The sequence below is a fragment of the Pongo abelii genome, chromosome X (assembly GCF_028885655.2).
Source record: "Pongo abelii isolate AG06213 chromosome X, NHGRI_mPonAbe1-v2.0_pri, whole genome shotgun sequence".
NCBI classification, from domain to species: Eukaryota; Metazoa; Chordata; class Mammalia; order Primates; family Hominidae; genus Pongo; species Pongo abelii.
The window spans coordinates 109,197,844-109,219,851 of NC_072008.2; the positions used below are offsets into that span (position 1 = coordinate 109,197,844).

The 22,008-nt window shown below is 39.5% G+C and overlaps 1 long non-coding RNA gene across 6 annotated transcripts in view; it reads left to right on the top strand.

Annotated features, from left to right (window-relative positions):
* Nucleotides 1–22,008, top strand: part of LOC100937966 (uncharacterized) — a 123,119-nt gene that overhangs the window by 65,564 nt on the left and 35,547 nt on the right. For 2 of the 6 annotated variants that reach the window (XR_010139015.1, XR_010139013.1), the window contains exons 10-11: nucleotides 2,752–8,376; nucleotides 13,726–13,877. The exons of 2 other annotated variants lie outside the window; for them this stretch is intronic. This is a non-coding gene — a long non-coding RNA (uncharacterized LOC100937966). The remainder of the gene's footprint in view (nucleotides 1–2,751; nucleotides 8,377–13,725; nucleotides 13,878–22,008) is intronic. 2 more of the 6 variants (XR_010139016.1, XR_010139017.1) reach the window with 2 other exon arrangements.

The following is a 22,008-nucleotide window of genomic DNA, read 5'->3' on the forward strand; positions in this document are numbered from 1 at the left end:
CCAGCCTCATCTATTCAACAGGATAATAATTCCCAATCTTCCTGACCACACAAGAATACTCTGGAGATTAACAGTGAACTCATATGGGAAAGCAAACTGTGATCTTAGGTGGGAGGGAAGGACCGGTCACTTTTGAGTAATTACTTTAACAGAGACAATCCAGATGTCCCAGAGTTCTCCATGGTGGGCATTAAATTAATGGCACAGTAATGTGAGGTGTTTTCATCAGAATTTTGCCAAGTATGGTTCATGGACTACTTCATCAAAATCATCATGGATTGCCTGTTAAAATAGTAGATATTGGGTCTACTATAAGTCAGCTGAATGAAAAACAGGGAGATGTGGTGGCAGGTATCTATATTTTGAGAAATTTTTCCAATTGGTTGTGGTACTCATCCATATTTGAAAAGCACTGCTGTGGATTTGCAACAAGGTCTATGAAAAATCTGAATCCTTTCATGCCTAATTTCATCATTGGTTGCTCCTACTACTTTGCTTTTAATATCTGTGTCATTTCTGTTTTGTGAAATAGGTACCAGTTCCTTTAATTCAGTAATTTTCATTCAGTGATTTATGTGTGGAGCATTGATCTAAGCACTGGGGAAACAGCACAGAGAACAAGACAAACATGGTCCCTGGACATATCATTCAGTTTGAGAAAACTGGTAATAAGTAGGTAAACAGATCAATGAGCAGGGTAATTTCATATGGGGATTTGTGTTTTAAACACATATAGAGTAGAAAATGACCAAGATACAGATAATTACAGATGGGGTTGTAAGTGAAGCTCCTTTTCAGGAAGTGACATTTGAGCTGAGTCCTGGATAACAAAAAGAAGCTAGGCACAGACTGACTTTTTGCCAGTGTGTATACAATGTGCGTGGGCACCGTGTGTTCCAAGAGCAGGGAAAAGCTCAAGTGCCTAGAGCCTGACAGACAATGCACAGACTGGTGAGATGAGGTTGAAGGGGCAGATAGGAGCCATATTGTTTAAGCCATTGTAAGGAGTTTGGATTGTATTGTGAGTGTGGAGGGTTAGAGAATGGGAACAATATCATCTGACTCATGTTTTCAGAAAGTGACTCTGGTTACTGTGCAAAGAATGGACTAGAGAGGGAGAAGATAGTGTGTGGGAATAACCATTAGAAAATAGTGCAGAAGTCTAGGGAGGAGCAAGCTGATGGTATCAGTGCTGCAGCCATGTGTAGAGGGAGAAATGGACCTTGATAGGATGTGTTTGGAGGTAGGGAGGGTAAGACCTGTAGTAGCTGTGCGTGTGAAGTATGTGGGGATAAGGCAGAATAAAGTATGACCCCTCAGCTTTTTGTACAGTCATGTGGAAAAATGATAGTGCTATTTTGTGAGATCAGTCATTCCAAGTGCTTTTGAGATGTTCTTAAGTTAATTAAAATTTAGGTCATCCAAGGTTGGTTGCAGTGAAAATTAGAGATTTTAAGAATGCAGGTTGTGTATTTCAGAATAGTGAAGAGAATAATTTAGATGTTTCTAGCATAAAGAAAACAAATAGTTAAGGTGATGGATATCTCAGTTATACTGATATGATCTTTACAATATATGAGTGTGTTAAATTTTCACATGTACCCCCCAAAATATGTAACCCTATATTATATATCAATTGAAAAAATAAATAAAGGTAATAGTAATGTTCAAAAAAAGAGATATCCTTGCTAATTCCCACTTTATAGATGAGAAGCTGAGTGGCAAAGAGAATAAGGACTTTGCCTGAGACTACACAGTTAGGGAGTGGGACAGCTTGGATTTGTGTCCAGGATGTCAAGCTTCAGAGCCTGAAAACTGTCACAGATTTGTTAGGTGAAAGAAACAGTCTGCACAAGTGTGCATGTTTTAGGAATGCATTTAAAGTAATACTTAGTATGTTAATAGATGTATACAAAAACTGGCCCTAGTAACAAAAAGGTAAATTGTGACCTTGGTAAGATCACATTCATTACAATCCTGGCAATGGAAGTCATAGTGCAGTGGGATAGGGGGTTAGTGGCGAATAAAGAATGTTAACAAGGAATGCAGAAAACTACTTTTAGAGCTTTAACTTTGAAGGGAAAAGAGGAGAGAGAGAGAGGAAGAAGAAGAGGAAGAGGAAGAAGAAGGAGGAGGAGGAGGGAGAGGGAGGGGTATATTAAGTGGAAAAGATAGGTTGTCAAAGAAGATGAGGACTGTGATTGCACTTTTGGAGAAGACTATGATGTGTGTTGGGGGTCGAACATGTTCGTGTGCACCTCACCTACAGGGATGCGTCTGGAGAGTGTGCATTATCCTAAGGGACAACAGACCCCTTGGGGCCAGGGGGTAGGAGTAGGGTCAGTGAGAGATGCAGGATAATTTAAATGTATTGAAGTGCTTTTGTATAGCGTTGGAAATTTTGTATTCGGGGGGAAAAAGTATTTTAATAAAAATTGAAAACAAAATACTTGTGATCAGATTGACAAAAGTAATGTGCACATATATTCCATATATATATATTTTTTGCTTTGGAAAAGCATTCATTGTAGCCAATTTTATGGGGAAACAAAGCAGATTTTAAAAAATGAATGGAGAGTGTGTGTGTGTGTGTGTGTTTGCGTGTGTGTGTGTGTGTGTGTTTCTAGCTAGTCTAGCTCCACCACCTCAAGTACAGCTCACAGTTGCAGTATTATCTTCAGTTCAGACCAGGACTGGCTTCTGATCTCAGATTTAGATATCCCACAAAAAGTGCTTCTGTTAATATTCCAGAAAAAATGATGGATACAGAAGGATAGCTGGATGTAAGTGAAAAGTTCCAGAAATCCATGTCTGATCCCATTAATCAAGCTCCCAACTTTCATCCCTCCCTGCCCGCTGCTGAGTCCCCTGGTCTACACTCAGAGTTGCCATCCTGACTCTGGCCACCAAGAGGCATTACAGCTATCTCTACGTTCCTTGCTCTTTCTTAATGAAAAGGGGTAAATTTCGCAGAGTAAGTAATGTTATGAAACTTTACTGTGATACCAATAGTTTGAAATACCCATTTGTATATTAAAGCAGGCCAATTTGCTGTTGATTCCAAATCTACAGCGCATTCAGTAATTTATTTTTTCCTTCATTAGCGTAGGTTGAGGTGTCCACGCTGTAGGGGGGGGTCCCTCCTGGAGAGCAGGGTGTTCACCACCCATCACTCCAACCCTGTACAGGCTTCTCAGACCCTCTCCCACTCCCTCTCACTGACCCCCCTCTCCAAGACATGGTGGACACAGCTGCCCAGACCCCACTCCAGCGCCTCATCCTTTCAGTCACTTCCTGCTGCCCTGGGCTCCCCCAGTCCTGCCTCCCAGCAACAGCCAAGGCACATCAGACCTACCTGGTGTTTCATCCTATGGATGTCCCACAGTATGTTTTTACACTCTTTTTTACACCTGTCAGGGTTGGTTTTTTTCCAGACAGAATCATTCTGCAGTTCCTTTCATAGACTGGGTTTTAGGGGAGGATACTGTATTTTTCTGCTCCTTGCTTACACTTTGTAGAGAAGTTTGATAATAGTGGTACAGTGATGCCCCCTCATGACAGAAGCCTGAACTGCAGCAGCTTGAACATCGCTGAGCAGGAAGGTGGGAGGGAGGTGCTGTGGCCCATGCACACCCTACAGAGTTTTCTGGAAGTGTGAGTAGAAAAATGGGCATTCCCACTGTACAGGGATACTGACGGCCACCAGACAGAAAGTGTAGCCTCTCCATGTGCTATGTGAAAGCACAAAATGATCATTTCTATGTTTATGCTTTCAAACCTCTGGATAAATAGCTATAGACCTATCTAAGCAAAAATGCATCTTGGCCACTAAGTGATCTTTGTGACCCACATTTGCCCTCATTGTGATCATCTTTGCATACACATGCGTTTCCGTAATAATATTTTAAATTTCCTTCCAAAAATAATTGTGGTCTCTTTTTTTATCAACCAGGTGGTTCGTCATGTGGGTGCCCCAAAAATTCATTTAATTAGTATCCCAGTCATAAAAACGTAGTTGCTTTAACATTTTTTCGTGTTACAAACAATAGTATACTTAATATCCTCCTCATATATATGCAAATATATTTGTAAGCATTTCTGTCACAAAAAAAAAAAAGTTCCTGGAAGTGGTCTTTCAAAACCCTGGAAACTGTAAAATTTTATATTAACATAATGAAATCCAAATACTATTTCTAACTTATATTCCTTACATAACAGTATGTAAGGACCTTATGTCTTCACACATTAGAAATAATGTGAATCATTGCTAATCTTATGGGCAACAAATCACCTGTCATCATTATCTTCATTAAAACTTGTTTTGCTGAATTCTAGAATTCCATCCTATGGATATGACATCAGTTTTCTCAAACCTGTGTTATTCAGAGTGTTCTGATATTCCCTGTTATCTACACTGTGTGGAAGACATCTTTTCAGAGTCTGTGCATGGCTGAAGGGCACAGTTCCTGTAGCTGTTTACACTGGTGAGCCAAATGGGTCCTCTTACAGCCCTACCAACTGTCTTGGAGGTTATTACAGTACTAATAACAGAACCTGGTTGCTGTACATGTGTGTGTATTTGTCACTGCTTGTGTGTGTGCACAGCATTTCCCTCTGCTTCCTTCTGCCCCTTCATAATTTGGTGTACCGGTTGGTCTTTCTTCCTAAATTCAGGCCCAGAAATAAAGGAAGGGAATTTTCAGAATGACAGTCCTTATAACCAGATGCTTATCAGCATCCTTCACAATGTCCTGAAGATAAACTTCTAAAAGGTAAATTGTTGGTGCAAAGGGTGTGCACCTATGTAGCCCTTTGATAAGATAAGTATTGCCATACTGACACCCGGAGAGGTAATGCCATTTAGATTCCTCAGGTGGAGTCACAGGAGAAAATCCAAAGAGGAGTAAAAAATAATAATGCTGATGTCATGTTAGAGTGGAGGCCCTGGATGCTGTTGTGGACCCACTCTCAAGTTTCTTCCACAGTTAGAAGATGTGGAAGTGATCAGGTGCAAATCGAATTTTTCATACAAGCGAAGCCCGAGTCGGCATGGGGGGTGGTAGTGGTGGGGCAGGGAGAGACTGCCATTGCTTGGAGTTACTTAGGACACAGCAGGGCTGGGATACAGCTACGGTTTTATATATATTCATGGGTATAGAAAACATGGGCATCAAGGCCTTCGTATGAAAAAGTTTTGTCATTACTGAGGTACAACAGAAGGCTTTCTTGCAATATAATTACAGACAATGAAATTCACAGTTTTAAGGATACAACTTGCTGATTTTCAGTAAACAAACGTTGTGCAACCATTACCGTAGTTGAGTTTTGGAGGTTTCCATCACTATAAAATGTCCCATCATACTTGAACGCAGTTAATCCCTGCTTTCACCCCCAGCTCCAGGAATCACAGGTATGCTTTGTGTTTCTGTAGATTTACCTATTCTGGACATCTCATAGAAGTGGAATCATGCAATATTCATCTTTTGTGTCTGGCTTCTTTCACTTCACATAATGTTTTTAAGGTTTATCTATTTTGTAGCATGTATCAGTACTTTATTCCTTTTTATTGATATACCACATTTTTTTATCCACTCATCAATTGGTGAACACTTGAGTTGTTTCCAGTTTTTGGCCATTATGAATTATGATGCTACATATATTTTTTGTGCAAGTTTTTATGTAGACATAGGTTTCCATTTCTCTTGAGTATGTACCTGGGAGTAAAGTTGCTGGGTTATATGGCAGTTCTCTGCTTGACAATATGAGGAACTCAGAATATTTTATTGACCCTGACAGTCTTGAGGAGTACAGCCTTAATCTGATGTCTTTTTCTCATGATTAGACCAGCATTATGGAATTTGAGAAAGAATACCACAGAGTTGAAGTGCCCTTCTTATCACATAATATTTGGGTTTACATGATGACATGACCTCACTGGTGATGTTAACCTTCATCACATAGTTAAAGTCGTGTTTGCCAAGTTTTCCAGTGTACGGTAACTTTTTCAATTCATGTACTCTGTTCCTGAGAAGTGAGTCACTAAGTGTGACCTGCATTCAGAGGTTGAAACAGAATTAAGCTTCACCTCTTGGAGGGTTAGTAGCTACAAATACTATTTGGAATCATTCCATAAAGACTGTTTGTCTTCTCACATGCTTTTCTTTATTAATTCACCAAACATTTACTTATATCAGTATGGATTTATGCATACTTATTTTAAAGTTGAAATATTTTACTTAATGGATATATCCCCAAAGAATTCCAGCATCATTATTTCAGTGGTACAGTAAAAGAATTTTGACTTAACTATCAGGAAACTGCAAAAGAGCTCCCTATCACCGCAATTATATTTCATCACCACTATATTTTCTAATTGTGATATATTAGTGCTTTTAGACAATATATTTAATCATGGCAAAGTTTGGAACAGCATTATAATTTCACATTATTTCATTGCCTACTTGGTACCCCTTGAGAAAGAAATAAAAAACAGATAAGGCAAGATTATTGAAGTAGCCATAAAAATTACTGCTAACATAAAGTAAACCTATTTATGAGCTCCCTGTCAATGAAGCAAAAGTATAAGCTGTGTCAGGTAAAATGTGTGCTTCATTTGAAAGCATGTCGTCTACAGCTTAGCCTTCTGGTTATCTGACTCTGAAAGCTGTTTTACAACTCTACCTTTTAGGTAACTGATAGCATTGCATACTATCTTTGTCTATAGACACAAGGAAATGAATTCTGTCTTGGGGGAGGGAAACCTTTTCCCCCTGGGGAAATACCTATTTATCTCCATTTGAACATTTATTTCAACACTCTTGATCTATAAATGTGACAAAGAGGTGGCTGTAGACTTGGGAGAGTTCATTTCAGTGGAAGGGTGGGGGAACCAAGCTCCATTAGATGAGAAATGAAGACTGAGGTGTAGGGAAGTGCAGAGGGAAGTGAGTTGAGTATTGAGAATTCTTCATAGAATATTGATTGTAAATGGGAGAATATATGTAAAGAGGATATCAACTAAAGATGTAGAAATGGGTCCATGGCACTGAATTATGTTTTATAATCATCAGTGATGAATCTCTATGATTAATCTGTTAGTGGGAAGGAGCCATCTCTTCTTAGATCTACCATCTGAATTTACCACACCCTCCTTTCCACACTTCACTTTCTTGTTTCTATTCTGGGGAAGCCTAAAACTTAACCAAAGGGATGATATAGAGTTTGGCCTTAATGCCTAGTAACTGTTAACTGAGGAATGACTGAATGGGTGGATGCACAATGTGTCAAACGTGCTGATAATTCACAAATTTTTATCTCCCAGTGCAGAGCTTTTATGCAGATGACTGAACACGTGGAGTTAGGTGGCTGAGAGGATGCAGCTTCCCAGGTCTCTACAATTGATGGCAGCAAGATGGGAGCACCCAGCTACAGTATTCAGAAGTAGATTTAGGCAGACTACCGCACCTTACATGCTAGAGGGATCCACACTGACCTGAGTAGGTGAGGTCTCAGACAGGCTTGTTTTCCATCATGGCGACAGGATTACAGCCTACTCAGAAGTAAGTTGTGGTCCAGTTCTTGTGTCATTCAGAAAGACTCCAGAACGTGTAGATCCAGCTCCTCTCTAAACTTGAACTCAACCAATATCCCAGAGAGACATTCTTAATCTTCTAGGCAAATGCACTGTCATTAGGAGCCACCAGAGACCACACAAACACACACAAATACACACATACATACACATATATACACCCTGGAGCCTTAATGCCAGCTGTAGCCCTAGGAGAACCTGCAGGCTCATGTGCTTGTTGCTTATTGTCTGTTAGGCTGCATATGTAACTGGACCCTTTTGCATTTTAAAAAATAGCAATAATGATGATTAACAGAGTGTTTATTAGGGAATTATTTAAAAATTACCTTAGTATCCAGTTAAATATGATGAAAATGAGAGAATTTCCACCTGTCATGTTATCAAAGTATTTTAAAAAACCGTCGAGGATTTCAGTGAGGTGTGCATATGGGTATGTCTACTCTGTCTCATATTGGGGGAGGGGGTATCACTTAGTACAACCTCTTTCCAGGTTGATTTGGCAATATCTTTTAAATAGTCTATGCATCCCCACTCTGTATGTATTTGGAGCCTGTCCCTTCAAGTATTCATCCTTAGTGTGACAACTGCCCCTCTATTAGAGAATGCATATTCCTCATGATGTAGGTTGTCTGGGAACTCTACTTTCTAAAGCACTGACCCAGACACATTCCCTTGTCTTTACAGAGCAGGATATTGATGTACAACAAGATTCGCTGATCAGAAAGAGAGGCAGAACTAGCAGCCTGGCTTCAGAGGTGAAGATACAGATGTCAGTAGTGACCCAGGTCAGCAGGAAAGCAAGATTTACTTGGTTATTGTGTGATATGCAGCTCAGCATCATACAGTCTGCATGGGACCTTATGGGGTGCTGGTCTCTACTTTTCTACTTATTGTAGAATGCTCCCCTGTTGAGGACCAGCCTCAACACCACCCATAGGGTACCCAAAGTCCGGTGGCGATGAAGGAATGAGAAGAGACAGGTTAAGAGTGCATAAAGAGTGGGGGCCAGGGGACCAATTGCAAAATGGAGGCTGCAAAAGGTGCCAAGCTCTGGTCTCCACACTATTTGTTGAGTACAGTCACTTAGATCTAAGAAGCAGACGTTCAGGACGAAACGGTGAAAGGGAGGCAGGTATAATTTATAGCAAATGAATCTCCTTTGTGCTCAAACTGCGTATCTTTAACTTATGGGAGATTAGCTAGTGGGAGCGGGCTTAACTAGGAGCCTGCACATCTGGCCATATTCCAGTGCTTCGAAGGAGTGTCTTTCTCCTTGAACACAGTGTTTATAGATAAGAGAGCAAGTCTCGCTCAGAGCATGGGAACATAATGGCGATAAGAAGACTTTCCTCCTCATAGGCCTCTTGTGGCTTTCCACAACTTATTGTCCCATATTTTTGTGGCCAGTTTATACATAAGCCTTTCTCCCAACACTCCTCAGCCAGACTACTTAACCTACAAACATTATTGCTTCTCTAGCTATAAAATCACATAGAGTTTATTACCTCTACCTCCTGGTAATGTTGTGGAAATACATGAAATAAAAATGCACCAGCATTCAAGAAAGGTGAGTCCCCATGACTCTCTTAGGTCAGGCATCCTGGCCTTCTATGGGATTTTTAAGCTCTCATCACCCATATGGCTCTGCAGCTTGCCTTTTTTCAGAAAAACAGCATCTATCCAGGTTTTTATTTGCATTTCATTAGTGAATGTGTTTTTAAATGTTTCTTGGGCATGTATATTGCTGTTTACATGAATTCTCTGTTTATATCTGTATTAGCTATCTTGCATAACCAATTACCTCCAAATTTTGCTGCTTAAAGCAACAAACATATTAATACACATCATTTCTGTGGGTTAGGAATCATGGCACAGTTTAGGTTCTGGCTCAGAGTCTCTCACAAGGCTGCAATCAACGTCTAGGTAGGGACTACAGCCATCTCAAGGCTCAGCGGAGGGAGGATCCAATTCCAAGCTCATTTGTATGGCTGTTAGCAGGCCTCAGGGCCTCAATAGTTCTTGGGCAGAGACATCGATTGTCACATAGATGGCTCATATCATGGCAACTGGCTCTCCTTAGCGCATCTATAAGAATGTGCCTAGCAAGCACAACACAGCTTTTTGTCACTTGATCTCAGAAGTGACATCCCATCCCTTCTCCCATATTTTAATTTTTAGTAGCAAGTCACTAACTCTAGCCCACACAATGGGACAGATTATACAGGGAGTGAATACACAAGGAAAATGGGGATCATAGGGGACAATCTTAGAGAGTGCCTACCATAACATCATCAGACCTTCTTTCCATATTGGCTACTGGGAATGCTTTATATATCATGAGAATTAGCTCCATAAAATTTGTACATATTTACTCTAACCTACTGAGACAAGCTTTAATGATTTATTTTGTCATATACAGTGTTTTAAAATTTTCAATATTATAATTTAATATACACATCATTATATAAATAAATTAAGCAATGACCAGGGCAGCATTGATTGTTATTGTCCAGGGAGATTAGAACATTCAGATTCCTGGAGGCTTCAGAACACATGAAAAGCTTTAGTGAAATTCCAGACTCCACTCCTGAGGAGACAGTAACCAAAGCAGTTTCTCTGGTTTACACAACCTCTCTTAATTTCCTATAACTTGATCTAAACTATGCATTTAATAATAGGTTACTTGAATAAATGTTAAGATTAAAGGAGATACAACTTAGAGTACATCTTCTTTATAATTAGTTTTGTCAACATTAGTTTCCTACCCTCCAGATCTTTGTCCCAGAGGAAGCACCTGTTATTCTGAATAAGCCTGTCTGTCTGCCATCTTAAATGCCAGTCAATTCTCATGATCCACATACCAAGATCTCTTGGCCCCAGGCAGAGGATTTCACTTCCACCATCATCATCCTCATCATCATCACCAAAAGGGGTTGTTGAGTAACAGGCATGGGGATTGTACAATGACCAGTCCCTAACCCTTGGTGGGGCATCATATACAGAAGAGGTTGTTGGGTGCCCTCCAATTGAAATGTAACAGCCATTGTAACAGTATTAAGAAGAGGTGACTTTAAGCAGTGATTAGCCCATAAGGGATCCACCCTTTTGAGTGGATTAATGCTGTTATTGTGGGAGTGGGCTACTTATCATGAGAGTGGGCTCCTAAACTACTGAATGAGTTCAGTCCTACTTCCTCTTTCTGTCTCATGTCCTCACTTGCCCTTCTGCCAAGTTATGATGTAGCATGAAGGCCCTTGCCAGATGCTGGAGCCATGCTTTTGGACTTCCCAGTCTCCAGAACTGTGAGAAATAAATTTTATTTATTTATAAATTACCCAGTCTGTACTACTCTGTTATAGCAGCAGAAAATGGACTAACAGAAAATTGATACTGAGACATGGGCTGTGGCTATAACAAATACCTGAAAATGTGGAAGCAGCTTTGGAGCTAGGTAGTGATGAGTAGAGACTGGAAGAATTTGAATGAACAGGCTAGAAAAAGCCTAGACTGCCATAAATGGAGCTATAATGGCAATTCTGGTGAGGACTCAGAAGAGGAGAGCTGTAAGAAAAGTCTGAATCTTCTCAGATAGTACTTAAGCCTTAAAGTACTTCAAGGGATGGTGACCAGAATGTTGGTAGAAATATGGACAGTAAAGGCCATTCTGATAAAGTCTCAGACAGAAATGATAAACAGGCTGGGCACGGTGGCTGATGCCTGTAATCCCAGCACTTTGGGAGGCTGAGGCGGCTGGATCACCTGAGGTCAGGAGTTCGAGACCAGCCTGGCCAACATGGTGAAACCCTGTGTCTACTAAAAATAATAAAAAAAAAAAATAGCCAGGCATGGTGGCAGGTGCCTGTAATCCCAGCTACTTGGAAGGCTGAGGCAGGAGAATCGCTTGAACCCAGGAGGCAGAGGTTGCAGTGAGCCAGGATCGCGCCATTGCACTCCAGCCTGGGCAACAAACTCCATTAAAAAAAAGAAAGAAAAGAAATGAGGAACAATGTAGGAAACTGGTGTAAAGGCCATCCTGTTATAAAGTAGCAAAGACCTTGGCTGAATTTTATCCATGTTCTAGGGCTTTATGGAATGCAGAACTTAAGAGTGATGAAGTAGGGTATCTGGTGGAAGAAATCTCTAAGCATCAAAGTATTCAGGTTGCTACACAGCTACTTTTAACCACATACAGTGAGATGTGAGAAGAAATAAGTGACTTAAAATATGATTTGTAATTAAAAGAGAAGCAGAGCAAAAAAGGTTAGAAAAATTTACATCCTGGCCATGTAGAATGAAAAGGGTGTTCAGGAGAGAATACTAAGGGTGTGGCCAAGCAACTATTTGCTAAAGAGGTTACCATGGATGGAAGGGAGCCAGATGCTATTCATCAAGACAATGAGAAAAAGTCCCCCAAGGTATTTCAGAGATCTTTGAGGCTGCCCCTCTTGTCACAGACCCAGAGCTATAGGGGGAGCAGCCCAGGATGCCTTCCATGGGCTTGCTGCAAAGAGACACTTGGATCTCTTCTTTCCACATTTCAGGACAGTGCTCCTCAGCCACCCCAGTTGCTGTGGCTCAAGTGACCTCAGGTGTGGCTTGATCTGCAGCTTCAGAGGATACAAGCTGTAAACACTATTGGTATCCATATGGTGCTAATTCTATAGGCATACAGAGTGCAAGAGCTGTGAGAGCATGACTTCCTCCTCCTAGATTTGAAAGGATGTCTCAGACAGCCTGGAGATCCAGGCAGAGACTTGCAGGGATGGAGCTACCACAAAGAGCCCCTACTAGGGAAATACCTAGTGAGCTGTTGAGTATGGCCATCTCAGAGACCCCGAAACTATAGAGTTACCAGTGTGCAACTCCAGCCTTGGAAAGCTGCAGGCATGAGACTCCAATTTGTGAGAGCTGGTGAGTAGACTGAGTATAGCAAACCCATCGAGGCAGGACTGCCTGTGGCTTTGAGGGCCTAGTTCCCATCCCAGTGAGCCCAGTATTCAGGACATGGAGTCAAAAGAGAGTGATTCTCTAGCTTTAAGACTTAATGGGCCTTGCACAGTGGCTCATGTCTGTAATCCCAGCACTTTGGGAGGCCAAGGCTGGTGGACTGCTTGAGCTCAGGAGTTTGAGACCAACCTGGGCAATATGGTGAAACCCCGTCTCTACAAAACATACAAAAATTAGCTGGGCATGGTGATGCACATCTGTGGTCTCAGCTACTCGGGAAGCTAAGGAAGGAGGATCGCTTGAGCCCTAGAGGCAGAGGTTGCAGTAAGGCAAGATCATGCTATTGCACTCCAGCCTGGGTGACAAAATGAGAAACTCTGTCAAAAAAACAAAAACAACAACAAAAAAAGACTTAATGTTTTTGGCCCTGTTGGGTTTTGGACTATGCTTGAGGCCTGTTACTCCTTTCTTTTTGCCTGTGTCTCCCTTTTAGAATGGGAATGTTTACTCTACACCTGTGTCACTATTGTATTTTGGGAGTAGACAGCTTGTTTTGATTCACAAGCTCGCAGCTGGAAGGAATTTGCCTTAGGATGAATTGGGTTTTGAGTCTCAATCATAACTGATTTAGATGAGACTCTGGATCTTGGACTTCTGAGTTGATGCTAGAATGAATTAAGACTTTAGGGGCTACTGAGCTGGAATGAATGTATTTTGTACATCAGGAAGAAATAGCCATCAGTGGCTAGTGCCTACCATATTGGGCAGCAGCAGCTCTACATATTTTTTTCTTTGCTTTTTATTCACTTAACAGTATGTATTTTGGAGATCACTACATAATAGAGTGGGAGTTCTCATTGCTTGTTATATCTGCATTATACTCTAGGAGGTAGATGTATCTTAGGTTATTCGATCAGTCCCTTATTGGTGGACATTTGTCACATTTTGAGTCTTCTGCTGTTACAATTTGTTCTGCCAAGAATGAACCTTGTGCTTCTGCCTTTTTGTCTTTTTGAATTGAATCTTGGGGTTACATTCTTGTAGGTTCAAAGAGAAAATACCTGTGCACTGTGAAATAAATTTTAAACAGAGAGCATCTGGAAATGTAGCAGCAAGAAGTGAATGTTGGTCCTATCTCATCATTTCTTTTATTCCACATACTTTCTGCTCTCTTATTTTCTTTCTAGTGTGACATGCATAAAGGAATTTCTTATTGAGCCCCAGGAAGAAGAAACACTACATAAGAGCAAATAATAAAATCGGTCAGATAGACAGAAGATGGGAGTCATCAAACCTGTATCCCTCTTGCCAGACCTATCAACTGACCATAGGACATTCAGTGAGTCCTTTCCCTTTCTTGGTCTAAGTCCTAACACAGAAAGACACTCAATATAGAAACAGTGGATAGGGAACCCTTAAATCATCTGAAACTTCATGTTTACTGACTTTAAACTAGTTGCCCTCCAGAGCAAAGGACTATATCTTGTAGTGATGTGGTTTTCCCATACATGGCACACTCCCACTAGCACACCCAGTGTTGTCCACAATTCTCAGCTGTATAGCTGTGAATAACTCCACCCCTTTCTCTCCCACTCAGAAAATTATTTCATAATTCAAGAGAGTGAGAGAGTTGTTATAGGTACATCACTGATTCAGCTATAACATAAACAATCCTCAAGCTTCAGTAAAGTATTACAAGTAACAAGTTGCTTATAATACACACAATGATTGTGACACATTAGCTTGTCATGGCACCATGAATAAGAGGCTCTCATGTAGAATGGCAGCCATTGCAAAAACGTCTTGACAACAGCTCTCATTGGAAGCCAAAAACACTGTATATCCAACCATCTTGAGCTATTGCTACTATTAGAAATAAAAATAATATATGGCATTATTTAAGTGATTACTCTGTGCCAGGCCCTGTGTTATGTTACATGTTTTATCTTAATTAATACTTTCTTTGTATGTGTCCACCATTTTAATCTTTTTTGTAGAAAGAAACTGAGGCTTAGAGGGTGTAAGCAATTGCTTAAGATGTAGTAAGTGACAAAACCAAACACAAATACAAGGCTGTCTAATGTCAAAGGATGTTCTTTTAACCAATGCTTTCCTTTACCAGAGGAAATTTCTCCAAATATTTGAGAATTATTTACCTATAAAGTCTTCTACATGCAAAGTAACCTCTATTTCTCTCCAGACTCCAAACTGCCCTTCCTAGGGGCACCACTATTTTGGAGTTATTGTGTATCTGTCCAGAAAAAAACCTTTTCATGTAAAACCTGTATGTGTATATGTGTATATGTGTTTATGTACTTATAAAATATTAATAATAATATTTTTTAAAAGAAACAGTGGACTGGGGTGTGGGCTTTGGGATTACAGAAACTTGGATTTGACCCTGGGAACCATTAACTGCTGTTTGTGTAATTTAGAGCAAGTAACTTATCTACCATATGTCCTATAATTGTTGTCATCTTATATTATCATTTATTATTATTACTATTTGTACCATCCATCCAAAGGCTGGATGATAGGAGTGGAGATTATACTGTCTGGTATTACAATGTTCCTCAAACCTATAATTTTATAACTGTTGGGTAGCATGCAAATTAAAGGAAGTCTATAGAAAGCTCTTGAGTAGACCCAGGCATATAACATTATTTAATATGCTGCAGGTATGGCATTTCCATTCCAATGCATTGTTCAAGAATTGGGGCTGGGTCAACTGGAAAGAGTAAGATGTTCGATCTTATACCTTGTCATTTAATCAGAACACTTCATCACTGTGTTAGTATTTAAGATAAAAGCAAAAGATATAAAAAAAGACACTGAACTGCACATATGGTTATAGTAGTTACATGAATTGTATATATAATTTACAGTACATGTGTATATATGCATGAAAAAATAACCACTGGAATGACATAACACAATCTTAATTTCAATCATGATAGAGTTACTGGGTATTGATATTTTTAACCTCTGCACTTGGCTCAATATTAAACATTTGCTGAGTGTGGATTATATTTATGATTAAAAACTGTAATCCCTTAAACCTCTGCTACTTATGAAATATTTTAGAGGAAATGTATAGAGAGCTATAAAGATAATCCACGTTAGGAAAAAAGTTTACTCCTCCCTGATTGTGTCCCTTTCTTTCTTCCCTAGAGATAATCATATCCACAGTGAGATAATTATAATTCCCCTATACTACTATTTTCTTTTACTCCATATGAGAACTCCCTGAATAAAATGTAGTATTGTTTTGCATTTTTTCACTGTCTGCACACACACACACATGCACGCACACACACACACACACACACACACACACACACACACACACACACACACACACACACACACACACACACACACACACACACACACACACCCCTAATCCTTACATTCAAGGGAGCATTATAAGGAGTTTATGGGGAGACCTTCCTCAAGATCCAAGCATGGTATTTGGTGCATCATCCACAATGCCAGTATTTGCTTTTTTCCCATACCAACACTTTGATCTTTAACAAGGATGTTATTTCTTAGCCCATTCATTTCTACTTTTGCCCTTAACTATTTTTTTCCATCTGCATTATTTTATTTACTTTGTGGGTTTTTAAATCAGGATTTTAAAATTGAATATTTAATTTTCTTTTTTATTCATGTAGATATTTAATGCTTTATAATATCTTCTGACAGCTACTCTAGCTAGATTTTGATATGTTGCTTTCATCATTATCCTCATCAAAGTCTGCAATTTTAATCTATTCTCATTGGGCCCAAGATTTTGTTAACAGCCTCAGATAGAATCCATTTTCATGAATGTTCCATGCTCATTTGAAAAGCATGTGTATTGCCTAATATCAGGCTTCATAGTTCACTGTGTCTATTTATAAGCTGTACTCTTGGGACTTGGTTGTTTATAATTCTCTATAATTTATACTTTAATTATTAATTTTTTTCTCCACTTGAACATTTTCGAATTCAGGGAAGTATTGTGTGCTTTGGTATATAAGTATTAGTATCTCACATTTTCCTTGTGAATTGTAGCCTTTAGCATTATCAACTGTGCCTTTTTACCTCTTTAAATCCATTTTGGTCTCAGTTCTACTCTCTCAAATATCAAGATTATAACTCCTGTTTTCTTGTTATGGTCAATTGCTTGGTATATATTTACTTATTTTTAAACTGTTAACCTACCTGAATTCATTTGTTTAAGGTATATCTCATGAAAAAGCATAATTTTGGATTTTGCTTCAATAGGAAATTTACAAATACTTTAATAGGTGAATTAAGTCCATTTACCTCTATTCTTATTGTTCCTGGAACCAAGCCAGGTCTGGCTGCATTTTCTCGAGGCCCAATAACAAGAAGCAGACAAACTAGGAAAGAAGAGAATTTATTACTGTAACTGGATACAGGGAGAAGGCCAGAGATAATTCCACCAGACCAACTCAAAGTGTTAAATTTTCTTAAGGCTTATATAGGTTGGGGTTATGTCCCTACGTGCAGTACAGCATTCGCGTAAGTCTATTGGTAACTAATTTTGTTTCAACTAGAAGGTCAGAGGCAAAAAAATGCTTGCTAAGTCTGATTAAAAGGGCCCCAGTACCTTCAAGGACTGTCTACTGTCGTACCAGAGTGATTGTTTCTATCTTGTCTCCTTTACAGCTTGGTCCAGAGAGCTGCCTTACTCTCTAATGAATCTGTTCAAACAGCTGCCTCTGTTACCTTGACTTCTCTCAGATTTTGTCGACCCGAGATGGGTCCTATTGTAAAGCTGTGTCTATTATTTTGGCTTGCTCCAGCAAGGGAGAAGCCCACGCAAGGCTCCTACTGACCATATGTGTCATTTCTAGCTTTGATGTCTGGGCAACAATTTCTCTAGGTTTAACTATTTGCTCAATGTTAAGGCAGCACTGTGGAAATTTGTCTGTGTAACTGGGGTGCTATGCAGGCCTGTCTGTGTGACTGTCATGCAGGCCTGCCTGTGTGATTGTTAGGGATAATTGACTTGCCACAATATGATCAAAGTCTTTGGTCATTTAAGTTCAGCTCTGTAGTATTGTCTATAAATATAAGGAAATTGTATAACCTTTCACTAGGTCATGTGTTTGATTTCCTCTTCCTATTTATTTAGTAGTTAGCATGGTTATTGTTTTGTTTCAGTGGTTACTTTTATATTAAATCCTTAACACTACATCTTTGATATGGAATGAAGTCTTACTAATGAATAGAGAAAATAATATTAACAGATAATTCACATTAAAAGACAATTGTATACCCATTAAATTTTCAAAACTATGCCAGATTACAATAACTAAGGACTGAAAACTAATATCCTAGGCTACCATGCTGAGTGAGAAAGAAAAATTGCTGAAACGTACATATAATCTGATAACTTTGGGAAATAATATATATAAATGAATATTTTGTGTAATACCCCATTCCTGCCTCTTGATAGATGAATATGACCCTCTAGCAGTGAGTTACCCTTATTGAACCTGACCTTGCTAACCTATAAAATGGGCATAATGACATTTACTTCAGAGAGCCAAGAGGAGGACTGAGCAAAACCTAAATAAAGCACATGGTACCTAATACTTCAACAAATATATGTATAATCTCCCTTATGTTCTCCCTCCCACAAGAGATGACTTAAACATCAACATCTCAAAGAGATCAATGGATTTGAACCATCAGAAAAAGAAATGCATACATATTTATATGATGTATAAGCTTTGGTGCTATTTCTTTCTAAGATGAGATACTGAGGATGGTGGAAATAAGGAAGCAAATTATAGCCTTATTACTTTTTATTTGTTGTGTTCTTCTCTTCTTTTTAAACTTCTATTTGGATGCTGAAATAGCAGCTTCCCACTGAGGGCCAGAAAGGAGACAGCACAGAATAACAGAACATGAAGATGGATCTGCTGTGCAATGGACTGAAATCAGGAGACCTTGGCCCCCAATACCAGATCTGTCCTCGTGTACAGGACCATGGGGAGTCACTTCCCCTGTGTTGGTCTCTGTCCTTACACAGAAAAAGATTGTATACCTAATGGGTAAGGACGTGGGCATTGGCATCAGTAAAGTGAGGAGAAAATTGGGGCACATTTAATTACTGGTTTTATGATGTTTAGGAAACGTTGAGTCTCCAGATAAATGAAACTCATACATTAAATATGACTGCATAGAGAATAAAACGGGAGGAACTGCACAAAAAAGGATACATTCTTCAAAATTAATGAGCGGGTGGGTCGGTACTTAATTCTTTATCTCTTGACTTAATTATGTTTTCCACAATTTCCAAATTAGTATGGTTCTTTTTAAAAGTCAGAAGTAAGCTTCATTGAACAGTTGTTATGAAATATTTCAGAAATACAAAAATTATAGAATGTAAGAGACATCCCTGTTCTCATGTTGACATACATAATATTATATATGCAGTTGAAACTCACTTTGAAGACTTCTCTGATTGCAAGCCTCCTTCTTTCTCAGAGGTAACCACTATGCAGAATTCGGGTTTTAGATTTTAAAGACATTGCCCTATACTTTTATTATGTATGCATATATCTGTAAGTGAGAATGGTATTGTTTTGTAGCATGTTTTTCTCTATAGATGCCTGGCTACCTCATGGAAAAAAAGGAAAAAAATTAAGAAACATGAGGAGAAAAAAAGAAAAAAAATTAAGAAACACAATCACATCTCAATAGTGGGAGCTGCATGGCCTCCTTGTCATATGTACTCTTGCAGACTTACTAAAACAGACATACCCATTTTCTCAGTTTATATGCTATAGGGAGCACAAACAACCTGTAGATACTGTTTTCAAATGCTTTTTCCCAGCATGTTCAAAGTCTTAGAGTTTCTCTGGAGCTAACTGGCCTAAAACAATGTCTCAGTGTATCCTGATATGAAACAACTTCCCATTTGTCTGGGCCAAATTATCTGTCTTTCATGCTCACTGTAACCCTTCAAGGTCTAATCCAGAACCTAATCTGGGCTATGCTGGTAAAAGATAGTCCAGTCTACTACCCAAATCCCTTATTGGCTTAGGGATGAATCTTATTTAGAACTTGATCTGATTTTGTGTTACAATTGTTGGGCCTGTGTATATTTTCCTTCCTTTTCTTCTAATATTTTTAATTGCACAGGGAAGGTATTTCAACACATGTGCTGATTGTTCCTGCAGTTCTTTGCTGAGTGAGACTGTGACTCAACTTTTTCCCCAAACCCAGCTGTGTTAGGATCCTTCCTCTCTGGAAGCTGTGGTGCTGAACCCTGGGTGGTTTCATGCAGTCCCTCCCTCTTTCCCACCCCTGTGGCAGTCACTGCTTGGCTCACTAGGTGGGTAAACAGAGGAGCCTACTCTCCATTCAAGAGGCTTTCTTTGGGAGAGTGCAGAGAGAAGCATGCTGTGAAACTACTTTCATCTTGTGACCATCACTGAAATCCTGGACAGTGGATTTCTGTGGATACTGACTGCTAAATATAAGCTTCATTTGAGAGACATGTTTGCCCTTCTCCTAGGTGTCTGTAATTTCCCTGAAGCTGCCCAATTGGGGCTACCATGTGGATAGATTCATACATTAGTTCTGGGACCACCCTACTACTTAATTCCCTTGGCTTAGAGGTGTTCCCCATTCCAAAGCTGAACCATCTTATGGGGTAAGGCTGGTGATATTTATTTTTTCTGATTATTATTTTCACCTCCAAAACCAAGACACTTTTGTTGTAGATAAAAATGGAAAAGTGAGGAAAGCAAAAAAAAAAAAAAATTAAAAACTAATAAAAGTCTACTACTTATGGAGAAGCACTGTTAACAGTTGAATATATATACAGTCACGTGTCACTTAATGATGGGGATACATTTTGAGAAATGTGTTGTTAAATTGTTTCAATGTGCTAATATCACAGAGTGCAGTTACACAAACCTAGCCTTCTACATACTTAGGCTAGATGGTACAGCCTGTTGCTCCCAGGCTACAAACCTGTACAGCATGTTACTGTACTGAATACTGTAGACAATTATAACAAAATGGTCAGTATTTGTGTATCTAAACATATCTAAGCAATAATAAACAGTAAAATTATGGTATAAAATATACAAAATGGGGCCAGGTGCAGTGGCTCACACCTGTAATCCCAGCACTTTGGGAGGCCGAGGCAGGTGGATCACATGAGGCCAGGAGTTCGAGACCAGCCTGGCCAACACGGTGAAATGCTGTCTCCACTAAAAATACAAAAACTAGCTGGGCATGGTGGCGGGCGCCTGTAATCCTGGCTACTTAGGAGGCTGAGGCATGAGAATCACTTGAGCCAGGGAGGTGGAGGTTGCAGTGAGCCCAGATTGTGCTACTGCACTCCAGCCTGGGCGACAGAGTGAGATCCTGTCTCAAAAAAAAAAAAAAAGAAAAGAAAAGAAAGAAAAGATACAAAATGGCACACCTATATAGGGCACTTACCATGAATGGAGCTTGCAGGACTGGAAGTTGCTCTGGGTGAGTGAGTAGTGAATGAAAGTGAAAGTTTAGGACATTACTGTACACTCCTATAGACTCTATAAACACTGTACAGTTAGGCTACACTAAATTTAATAATAAATTCAGTAAGTTTACTGTAACCTTTTTACTTTATAATTTTTTAATATTTTTAACTTTTTGACTCTTTGGTAATAACACTTTGCTTAAAACACAAACACATTGTAGAGCTATAAAAAATATTTTCTCTCCTTTTTTTTTTTTGAGACAGTGTCTTGCTCTGTCGCCCAGACTGGAGTGCAGTGGCCTGATCTTGGCTCACAACAGCCTCCACCTGCCAGGCTCAAGTGATCCTCCTGCCTCAGCCTCCTGAGTATCTGGAACTACAGGCATGCACCACCACACTCAGCTAGTTTGTTTGTTTGTTCGTTTATTTATTTATTTATTTACTTATTTATGTAGCGACTAGGTCTCATTATATTGCCCAAGCTGGTCTCAAATTCCTAGGCTCAATGGATCCTCCCACCTTGGCCTCCCAAAGTTCTGGGATTACAGGCATGAGCCACCGTGCCTGGCCATTTTCTTTCTTTATATCTTTATTCTATATGCTTTTTGCTATTAATTTTTTTAAAAACTTTTTTTGTTAGAAACTAAGACACAAACACACACATGAGCCTGGGCCTACACGGGGTCAGGTACACGGGGTCAGGTACACGGGGTCAGGATCATCAATATCACTATCTTCCACCTCCACATCTTGTCTCAGCAGAAGGTCTTTGGGGGCAAAGTAACAGGCACGGGGCTGTCATCTCCTATGATAGCAATGCCTTCTTCTTGAATACCTCCTGAAGGACCTGCCTGAGGCTGTTTTACAGTTAACCTTTTTTAATATGTAAAAGAGTATGTTCTAAAGTAATGATAAAATGTATAGTACAATAAACACATAAACCAGCAACATAGTCATTTATTATCATTATCAA